General features: G+C 40.7%; 1 long non-coding RNA gene across 1 annotated transcript; it reads right to left on the reverse strand.

Moving 5' to 3' along the window:
* Positions 1-320: 320 nt before the first annotated feature.
* Positions 321-8,977, reverse strand: LOC121859566. The gene is made up of 3 exons (XR_006087675.1): positions 8,819-8,977; positions 3,987-4,059; positions 321-640 (listed from the first exon to the last, which is right to left on the reverse strand). It is a non-coding gene; the product is annotated as an uncharacterized LOC121859566 (long non-coding RNA).
* Between the last annotated feature and the right edge of the window lie 1,549 nt (positions 8,978-10,526).

The raw sequence follows: 10,526 nt of genomic DNA on the forward strand, positions 1-10,526 counted from the left end.
ACACAGCACTCTCGGCCCCATCGGGGCGAGAGTCTCGAAACAACCCCTGCAACTGTCGCCCAAGGTGCAGAACACTATGCCGAGTGACAGACATTGTTGTGTCTGTGCTAGCCAGTACCAAAATTGCACTAGCTGTAATTGTGCGAGAAACAACCGACCATGTGTGGCTTGCAGAAAGGGAAACAATTGCCGCAACCCTTATAGCCCTCATGGCAGTGAGCCGACACAGGAGGCCACAGTGGATATCGCCGGGACCCAGCCGCCCGATGATATCCTAAACTACTACTACTACTACTACTACTACTACTACTACTACTACTACTACTACTACTACTACTACTACTACTTGAGAAAATGTATCCTAGGTGTTCAGCAATATCAACCATGCACTCTAAAATACAAGAGTCAAAACAAATAATCAACCTTAAAAATAATTAACTGGATACCCTTACACTGACCTTGAAAGGACACTGTAAGTGGTTCACCTACTGTAGCAGTTTTGTCGGCCCATCTGGAGGAGTTCCTTAAGACGTAACTGGTGAGGTTACCGCCAGAGGGCAGCTCAAAACCTGGATACTGTGATGTGACGTGGTGGGCTGGCCAGGTGGTGCTGATAGGCCTGACTCCAGCCCCACATGACCTGAAGGATAGACGAGGTTACTTCTCCACATGACCTGAAGGATAGACGAGGTTACTTCCCCACATGACCTAAAGGATAGACGAGGTTACTGCCCCACATGACATGAAGGATAGACGAGGTTACTGCTCCACATGACCTGAAGGATAGACGAGGTTACTGCTCCACATGACCTGAAGGATAGACGAGGTTACTGCCCCACTTGACCTGAGGTTATTGGAGACCTAATTTCTGTTCTCTCTCCAACGTCTCCTCCTTGTGTCTGTCTGTGTGGCCTTTATTCGGGTGGGTGGTTAGTGTGTATAGATGCTACGGACACATTGATTACCGTGAACACTGACTGCAGGACCCTGTTAATCTCTGTAACTCCTGCCAGTACTGTCTCAACCAGCAGGGTACTGATAAAGCTGGAAAACTAGTAGTAGTAGTAGTTATAGTAGTTGATCAAGGCAGCTTCACTCCTCTAGTGTTCACAACCTCTGGAGGGATGGGCCCAAGTGCAAGATGTTTCTACGCCAGACTCGCGGAGGTGATCTCCGAACAGAAGCAGCAGCCCAGAAGTTATGTTACAGCCTGGATGAGATGTCGACTGTCTTTCTCTCTCCTTCGGTCGGCTTTGCTCTGCCTCAGGGGAGCGAGAGCTTCGTCCCCAATGCCGACAACAGCTGCAGATATTGACTATGAGGTTACAGTCACTGAATGCCGCATAGATCTGCGGCTCAACTTATTCAACACAGATAGGATAGCTACTTATGTATTAGGATATTTAGTATTAAGGTAATAAAATGGCGGCGAAGGTGTGGCTATTGGGGGAGGCTGGAGGCCACGTTTAAAAAAAATTAATCTTAGTAGTAGTAATAGTCATAATAGTAGTCATAGTAGAAGTAATCGTAGTAGTAGTAGTATTAGTAGTCACCTACTATGACAACCATTATGACTCATAATGGTTGTCATAGTAGAAGTAATCGTAGTAGTAGTACGGACAAAGCTTGAATTAAAATCCGAACTAAAAAAAAATCCACTCAGTTTCAGATTTTAACTACACAGCACACTTCGAGCTTACACTTGGGATAATTTATTACCCCTTTGGGGACAGTCACCGTCTCGAATCATGAAGCTAACTTTCCTGACATCGCTGCCACCGTACTAATGAGTTTTCAGACTAATGTTGCAATCAAAATATGTGCAGCCATGCGATAACAACGTGTAAGAATTAAGGTCAGCAGTTAAGTGGTTGGGTAGCTTAGGTTTATATTTTATTCCTTTTTTGTGACAGCTTCACTGGAATATGAAAATCACAGCATAATTCGACGAGCTTTGGCGCCGGTGACCATAAAAACTCACTTTAATTAACTGTCCGTGTATAATTAGGGAGAAGTCACTAATAAAACGGTAAACACATAGAATATATGAGTAATAAAATAAGGTGTATGGTAGTTATGAGCCTGGGTGGCTAAGCTGTTGAGGAGGACGTGATATAAACCTCTAAGTATAGTACCCGGGTATGAAGTAAGTTTAGGGGTTTGTAGCAGCGAGAACTTGTTCAAAAATAATTAATTTAATCGAAAGTTTCATTATCCAATTCCATATATTTTGAATAAAAATGAAGTAAAATTAATTTTATCACAAATCTTAATTTACTTAGAAATTCCTTAGATTTTTAACTTTCTTGAAAAATTCTTTTAGTGAACCTTATTTCCATAGATAATGGAAATTCCCTTAACAATTGAAACACTTGTGTGAATAAAGGCGGCGTCACACTGGGCATTTTCCTCCCAACATGTTGCCCGTTATGCTGGCCGCTGGCCTGGCAGCCCAGCAAGCAGCAGGATTTCGGCTGTTGCGAGAAATGGACAATGGCTTGACGGTGAGCTTTACTGGCCGGATTAGTGCTCAAACGATCTTCAAATTAGGTGTTGAATATTCAATTAAAATTTTAAGTAAATCATGAAACAATACTAATATAAAATATAACACACAAAACGGTGACATATTTCTATTTATTCGCCACTTTAAAAGTGCTTTAGTATTATTAAATAATTATTCAGGGTCTTCTTTGACCATCCAGCCGCCGCCACATTTTAAGAAACTTCACGACGCCTCACTTGTCTTTTCTTTAATTTTTGCAGACGCCTCACTTGCTTCAGCAGTTGAGGAACTATATCACAATCCTCTGCAAGGCCTCAACTGTAGTAACGGGATCCATGGTGAACCTCGTCTAGACTCTTTGTTGTTGTTTTCGTTTGCCAAACAATTTGGGAGGAAAAGTGCCCAGTGTGCCGCCACTTTAAGCTCAGCTGTTAGGTGCCGACTCACATATTGCATTCATTACGAATTTCGCCGAGATTCATTACAGGGCCTCGTTATATAAACATTCCACAAATCATCACATTGAAATATTTGTTTTAATATTGTTTTACTTTGATTCCCGAGTATGTTTACGATTGCGAATTTACATCTGTCGAATGTAAACAAACACAACGCTGCCACACTGCACATAACCTGCCGAGCACCTGTAAACGCACTAGTGAAGGGGACTGTATATTTCTAATGTACAAGTATAGACTACTATGAAACTTCAAATAAAATAACAAGTAATTAAAAATTGGTATTTGAGTACTAAGTGCGAGTAAGTACTTGGATCCACGCCTGCTACACAGAGTTTTCTCATTATTCGTCTCTATTTATTTTACCCAAGAGGATCATTAGGCATACTCAAGATCTCACCTGATATAAACGATTGAAATGAAAATACCAAGTGTCCTTTGTGGACAATAATTGAACAGAAATAGATACCTCACCCCATCATCTTAACCCTTGCTTCACTTTTAAACCTGGACTGATGTGTGTTTGTTTCACACACACACACACACACACACACACACACACACACACACATTTACTCTGATAAAATAAGGTTCAGTGATTATTTAGTCTCGCCTTTTCAACTAAGTTTCTTAAAACTGACCCCGGTAATGCGGCTACATTTAAGGGAGCAGTTAACCTCCATGGAAGTTATGCAAATCAACTGGCACTTGCGAAATAAGCGTTGTTATATACCTCCTGGGTGAGAATCGGCGGCCACGATCTTGCTGGGAATGATAATATTTATCTTCATTCATCTCTCACAGTAGCTGCCTTCCCTTGGTCCTCTTACCTTCAGTTTTATCCATATATAACCCCATTCCTCATCCCCATTTAGACGACCAAATGCTCCTAGATTCTAAGATAATGGCAAATTATGTAAGAAAATATTGTTATAAGAGCATTAGAGCGGATTAACTGACAGACGACTCAATGACTGACCTACAGGGCTGCATCACATACACTAATTATTATAATATCCAACCTTGTGATGAAGGGTCGTAGCGTCACCGACACACCTCGTCCTGCTGCTCTCACTCTGAAGATCATCACCTAACCTGCGGGGCACAACAGTCAACGTGAAACTAAATCAACGAGGGTTTATTGTTCGCTTCATGATGCCGTCTTATATGAACACTTTCAGTACAGTTTTGGTAATTCTATGCTCCTTTTGTTCTCCATTCTCTTCCAGTGGGATATACCGTCTATGGTTATAAATTAGACAAATTTTGATTGAGGCAAGATAGGTTAACATTGGTCAGGAAATAGAGTAGTGGATGAATGGAACAAGTTACCAAACATCATCATTAACTCGAAAGCTCTGAATAGATTCAAACATAGATAGGATGGATATATGAGCAATAGGGGTTGGGTGTAAACGGGACTGTTTGGATAATATTTTCGTCTGTCAGTGTGGGTTACCTTCTCCTGTATAGTTATTTGGGTTTCTGCGTATCGTATACACAACAAATAATTTTTCTTGTTTTACTAGTTATAATTATAAAATCTACATAGGCCCATACACAGAAAATCAATCAGTGGGTCTTTTAACTTTAAATAAAGGGATAAACACATTGCTATTAAAAATAAAAACAACAAAATTAAACTCATACGCACAGAAATGAACACTTCTGTGATGCGTCATAATAGCCCGCCGGACTAATATGAATAAATACAACAGTTTTTCTAATCAAGAAAATAAAAGAACTACTGTATTAAAATAATTCCATTAACTGTTTTCGTTTTCAGGCTAGTTCTCGATCTTGTCTTTATTACGTTGTTCAGCTCTATTCATCCGGTTCCAAAACTTATAAATTACCTGAAACCACAACAAAACACGGCCTGATGCTCTTTGGGGCCTACCAGCAGTGACAACCGCCATAATACAACTTATCCATACTGTGAAATAAGTCTAAGTCTACATTACATTACTGAAAAGTCTAAAAACAACAACAATATTATCAAGGACTGATAACACCTATGGATGACGGACCAACTGGAGAATATATTTACCCTATTTGTTTTCATTTGATTTTTAAGTGATAAAATAAATCGTCATAAATATTAAGTGCTTCATAAAAATATATAGATATCTACGCACAGTGTCTCTTGACTCACCAAACATATAGTGAAACATCACCTAGTTCCCTGACTACGACGATGACTCCTACCATTTAAGTAAAGACAGTCAAGATAATACACTGCCAGTTCAAAAGACGCGCCACTTGCACCAGGAAGGCAGACTAGACACTGATAGTGATCGGTAACAAATCTCCACTAGGGTGACTGCAACACCGAATGTGCGCGTTAGAGCGACAGTGGGGGAGAGAGGGGGCTGTGGACACCTCAGAGGTCCAGGACCCGTTTCGTCAATTTATATTTGTTTCTCAGCAAGTGAACAAGTGAGATGAGATTTAACAACTGAGAATTAATATTTAGATAGATTTCCCTTTTACATATAATTGAGTAAATTGTACTTGAACGTGGCCCATTTTGTGCCAAAATTTACTCTTTTTTTTTTCAAAATATACAAAAAATTCCATAGGCGTACCATGTACAGTATTAGAAAAATGTAAAAAATTTACCAAAGTGGCACTAATGTACCTTTTATTTGAAGACACGGGGTTTCTGGGTTGGTGTTCTCAGGAAACCCTGCCTACACAAGTTGCAATCAGTTGCGAGAGTGTATACACTCGTGTGCAACCATTACACATCACTACGCAACGCCCGTTCTTTTGGTTGTTGCTGTATCTCTAGAAGTATATAAGATACATAGTTATGATAACGACTGATCGATAGTTCTATGTACAGAATACAATTATGTCCGTTGGAAAATTTTTGTTTTTATGGGCCACAACAGCTCTTAAAAGTGGTCAGGTTAGGTTAACATCGCCCAAATAAAGCGCACACAGTCAGATTAAGTACAGTTGGCGCCACTCATGTGTTTACTAATTAGCCTTCCCAATCCTCTCCCTGGAGTGTGAACCCTGAACGTTGAAGTGTGAATTCGATGCAAACGCTAGTGAGCGGGAGGGAGAGGCAGGGGGGTGTGTCAGTAACGGGGGAGTGGCAGGGGTGTGTCAGTAACGGGGAGAGGCAGGGGGTGTGTCAGTAACTGGCGAGAGGCAGGGGGTGTGTCAGTAACGGGGAGAGGCAGGGGTGTGTTAGTAACGGGGGAGGCAGGGGTGTGTCAGTAACGGGGGAGGCAGGCAGGGGGGAGAGGGGGTGTCAGTAACGGGGGAGAGTCAGTAACGTCTCATAATTATTACACTATACAGTATATTTAGTTCTGTCAACACCCCCCAATATTTGTTCTCTCTATTCATTGCCTTATTTACTGAGAATTGACGTCTTTTGCTACTGTATTTAGAAACCAAAGGAAGGCTATAGGTAGAAGGATAAATCATGGCGAAATTTACCTCCAGGATTATTATAAGGTATTGGCGGGTAGGGTTAAAACCGAGATAAGGAAAGCCAAGAGGAATAATGAGGTAAGGATAGCAAGGGAGGCGAAGACAAACCCCAAAGGTTTCTACCAAATGTATCAAACTAAAACATGAGAAAAGATTGGACCAATACGGTCAGATACCGGCGAGCTCACTGACAACGACGGAGAAATGAGCAATAATTTGAATAAATATTTTTCAACAGTTTTCGCCACCGAAAATGTAAACATGATACCCGAGGCACCGACTCTATTCAGAGATAGTGAAGAAAACAAATTAAGCAAGATAGTAGTGACTAGGAACGATGTTAATAAGCAAATAGATAAACTGAAGCCTAATAAGTCACCTGGTCCTGATGAGATATTTGCCAGAGTATTAAAGGAATGTAAGGAAGAGCTTAGTATGCCCTTAGCAAAGTTGTTTAACATGTCCTTAAATATAGGTGTAGTACCAGAATCCTGGAGGATAGCGAATGTAATACCGATTTTCAAGAAGGGGGATAGATCACTATCCTCTAACTACTGCCCAATCAGCCTAACATCAATAGTAGGCAAATTACTTGAATCAATCATTTCAGACTCTATTCGAAACCACCTGGAGAAGCACAAGTTGATCAATGATTCCCAACATGGCTTCACAAGCGGGCATTCATGTCTAACTAATCTATTAACATTCTTTTCATCAGTTTTCGAATCGGTGGACGAAGGGCACAATTATGATGTGGTATATCTCGACTTTAGCAAAGCCTTCGACAGAGTGCCCCATGAAAGACTAATTAGAAAGGTAGAAGCACATGGCATCAAAGGTAATATCCTTAAATGGATTAGGGCGTGGTTACAGGACAGGAAACAGCGAGTGAGGATTAATGGCAATAAGTCCCATTGGAGCAACGTCACTAGTGGAGTTCCCCAGGACTCAGTACTTGGACCATTATTATTTATTATATACATAAACGACATAGATATCGGCATAGACAGCAACATAAGTAAATTTGCTGATGACACAAAAATAGGACGTGTTATTAAATCTGACGAGGACTCCGCAAAACTACAGGAATATCTAAAAAAAAATTTTGAATGGTCTGAAAAATGGCAGATGAAATTCAACATGGACAAATGTAAAGTATACTCAGTATAGGGGATGTAAACAGGGAAACCAGATACCAGGTGAACAACGATGCCATAGAGAAATCCGACTGCGAGAGAGATTTAGGGGTAATGATAAGTAGGAACCTTAAGCCAAGTAAACATTGTGTTTTTGCTCGTAACAAGGCTAATAATAATAAAGTACTTGGGTTCATACAAAGGAGTGTTAGTTACAAGACTAGCGAGGTCATCCTAAAACTGTATCTTGCGCTTGTGAGACCACACCTGGATTACTCAGTTCAGTTCTGGTCACCGTATTACAGAATGGATATAGAATCCTTGGAAAGAATCCAGAGGAGAATGACAAGATTAATCCCAGGCATTAGGATCCTTGAGTATAGAGACAGGTTAAAGCATTTTAATTTACACTCCCTCGAGAGACGTAGAGCGAGGGGCGACCTGATAGAGGTGTATAAATGGAAGTCAGGGCTAAACAAAGGGGATATTACAAAGGTACTCAAACTATCCAACCAGGAGCGAACTCGTAACAATGGTTTTAAATTAGACAAATTTAGATTTAGGCGCGAAATAAGGTAAACACTGGTTTGGAAACAGAGTAGTGGATGAATGGAACAAGTTACCAAATATCATCATTAACTCGAATACGCTGAATAGCTTCAAACATAGGTTGGATGCTTATATGAGCAATAGGGACTGCCCAGTATGGGCCAATAGGCCCGCTGCAGTTTCCTCCATTCTTTTGTTCTTATGTTCTTATCAGACTTACCCTTGTATTTTTTTTTTAGGGAGGTAGGGAGGTTCTTATCTGATAAAGTGTTTGGCTAACACACCACCACTGATATTCGCCTTCCATAGCGAGGCGCATTATTCACACACACAGTAAGTAGTAATGGTTGCCCCTCGTCTAAGGCGTGAATTTGTGTCGCCACCACAACAACCACACCCTGAATTAACGAGCTGCATGGCCCAGTGTCAAGGAATAGTCCGAGAAGGCCGGGCAACTTACTGGCTAACCATTAACCCGTAATACGAGCCAGGTTCTCAATTACTGCTGGGTAGACAGACGCAAATGGCGTAAAGAAACTTTCTCAAAGTTTTACCCTGCCCGAGGATCGAATTCAGGTCCACTCGCTTGCGAGCTGACTCACAGGTTGCCACACATCCGCCCTGCATGTTTCTCCCACTATTGCACCATACACAGTTGACATCATGTCGGTGGAATTTTTAGCGTATCCACAGCAACACTTATTGTTATTAGTACTCACGTTAATGAAGTCCACGTAAACAATGTCTTCGGTGTAAATGGGAGAGGTATTCTAACAGGAGGTAAAATCACTGCGGGAGAGAAGAGGGAAGGAGGGGCGCGGGTTGTGTGCGGGTTCTCCCGCTATCTGAATGTAACTGAAGTTGGATTCACTGCACCTTGCTCCGGCTACAGCAAGGCGGCAGTGTTGCTCCCTGGCTCACTCTTTGTTTGTCATATGCAATTCTGGGCACACAAACATCCTGTCTATATGGGTGGCAGCCACCACCAGGGTTGGGAGAGCTTGTGTGTGTACGTAATTGATTTTTATAAAGTTTATTAATATACTGTTTCCTGTAGTGAAGAGTTGGTGTGACCTGGAAAATTATCTTTATTCACATTTTCCTTAAACTTCATCAAATGTTTCTGGTACAGTATTTTTAACTTACCATTGGGGAAACTGGTAGGGACTTAAGCGAACGAATTTATGAACGTAGGAAAGATGGTGGTGTGCGTTGCCATGTTAGCCACACAACGTTAACTAGTATAAACCAAGGTCAATATAAGGAGGTCGGTCAGACAGCGGTCTATTTTTGCTCGCTCTGGGCAGTGGTCATGGAACTACAGCAGGCTGGCTCGCTCCCTCCACTAGTCTGTCTATCTTTACAGCATCATCATAACCCCGTTTCCTATATCCTGGTATGGGGAAGTTTAGCTCGGAAAGATGGAGCTATAGAAAGAGAGGCAATCTAAAGGGGTGTCATAAAGGGTCTGGCCCCTTCTTTGTGGAGGGAAAGACAGCTGACATTATTTGAATATTTTTACTAATTTCCTGAAATTCCTACGATTATTTCAGTGCAATTTATCTGTGCACCTGAGTTCATAACTGTCTGTTCTGAAATGTTTCTGTATGTATCTAAAAGGGGAATAAAAGTATCATGATAACTTATATTTTATTTATTCATAAGGTTATAAATAAATAACATATCATTTACTTCAACTGTAACCCAAGGCAATCGGTTTTTCCTACTCTCAGTTTGATATTTTTAAAAAATTTCTATTTTCACTTCTGCAATTCTTATTTTTCTTATTTATCCTCATACTACTGTTCAGTTTAAAGAACACACATATTTTGGCCAAGAAGGATAAAACATCATAGGGTACATCAACTCTCTATCTCAGACACAATTGTTTTGAAACAGTCCTTCCTCCTTAAGACTGTCCCCATGTACAGCCTTAAATACGTCTCTCATAATGGTTAATAGTGTCAGAAGGAACATATAGTTCACCTCTGTTTATTTCTTCTGTCCATGTTTTGGTCATGATGTGCACTCACTGACTTTCTGGCCTAAGTGAGGTGTATTTCACACAAAACCTTCTTACAATATAGCCACCAACGTACCTAAGAGCTTCCTCTTCTATGACTAAGTCTATTGCTTTACCGTCATTATTGTCAGGGTTTATATACACTATCCCAGGCTTTCATCAAACTCATCGCTTAACTCTTTTTCTACTTCATTGCCAATATCCAAGTCTTTGAAACATTGATTAGTTATATAGAGTTCTACTGCCAGGTCTTTGTCATTGAAAGGTGTACCTTTATCATTTGTTTAAGACAAATATTTCGTGGTATAATCAAAATAAAGCGATGTTTTTAGTTTAACAAATTTATTGGCAGAGCTTGTAGTACAGTTTGCCTATTCCGAGTAATTCAGTCAGGTCTTGACACT

Source organism: Homarus americanus, unplaced genomic scaffold, assembly GCF_018991925.1.
Source record: "Homarus americanus isolate GMGI-L3 unplaced genomic scaffold, GMGI_Hamer_2.0 scaffold7626, whole genome shotgun sequence".
NCBI lineage: Eukaryota > Metazoa > Arthropoda > Malacostraca > Decapoda > Nephropidae > Homarus > Homarus americanus.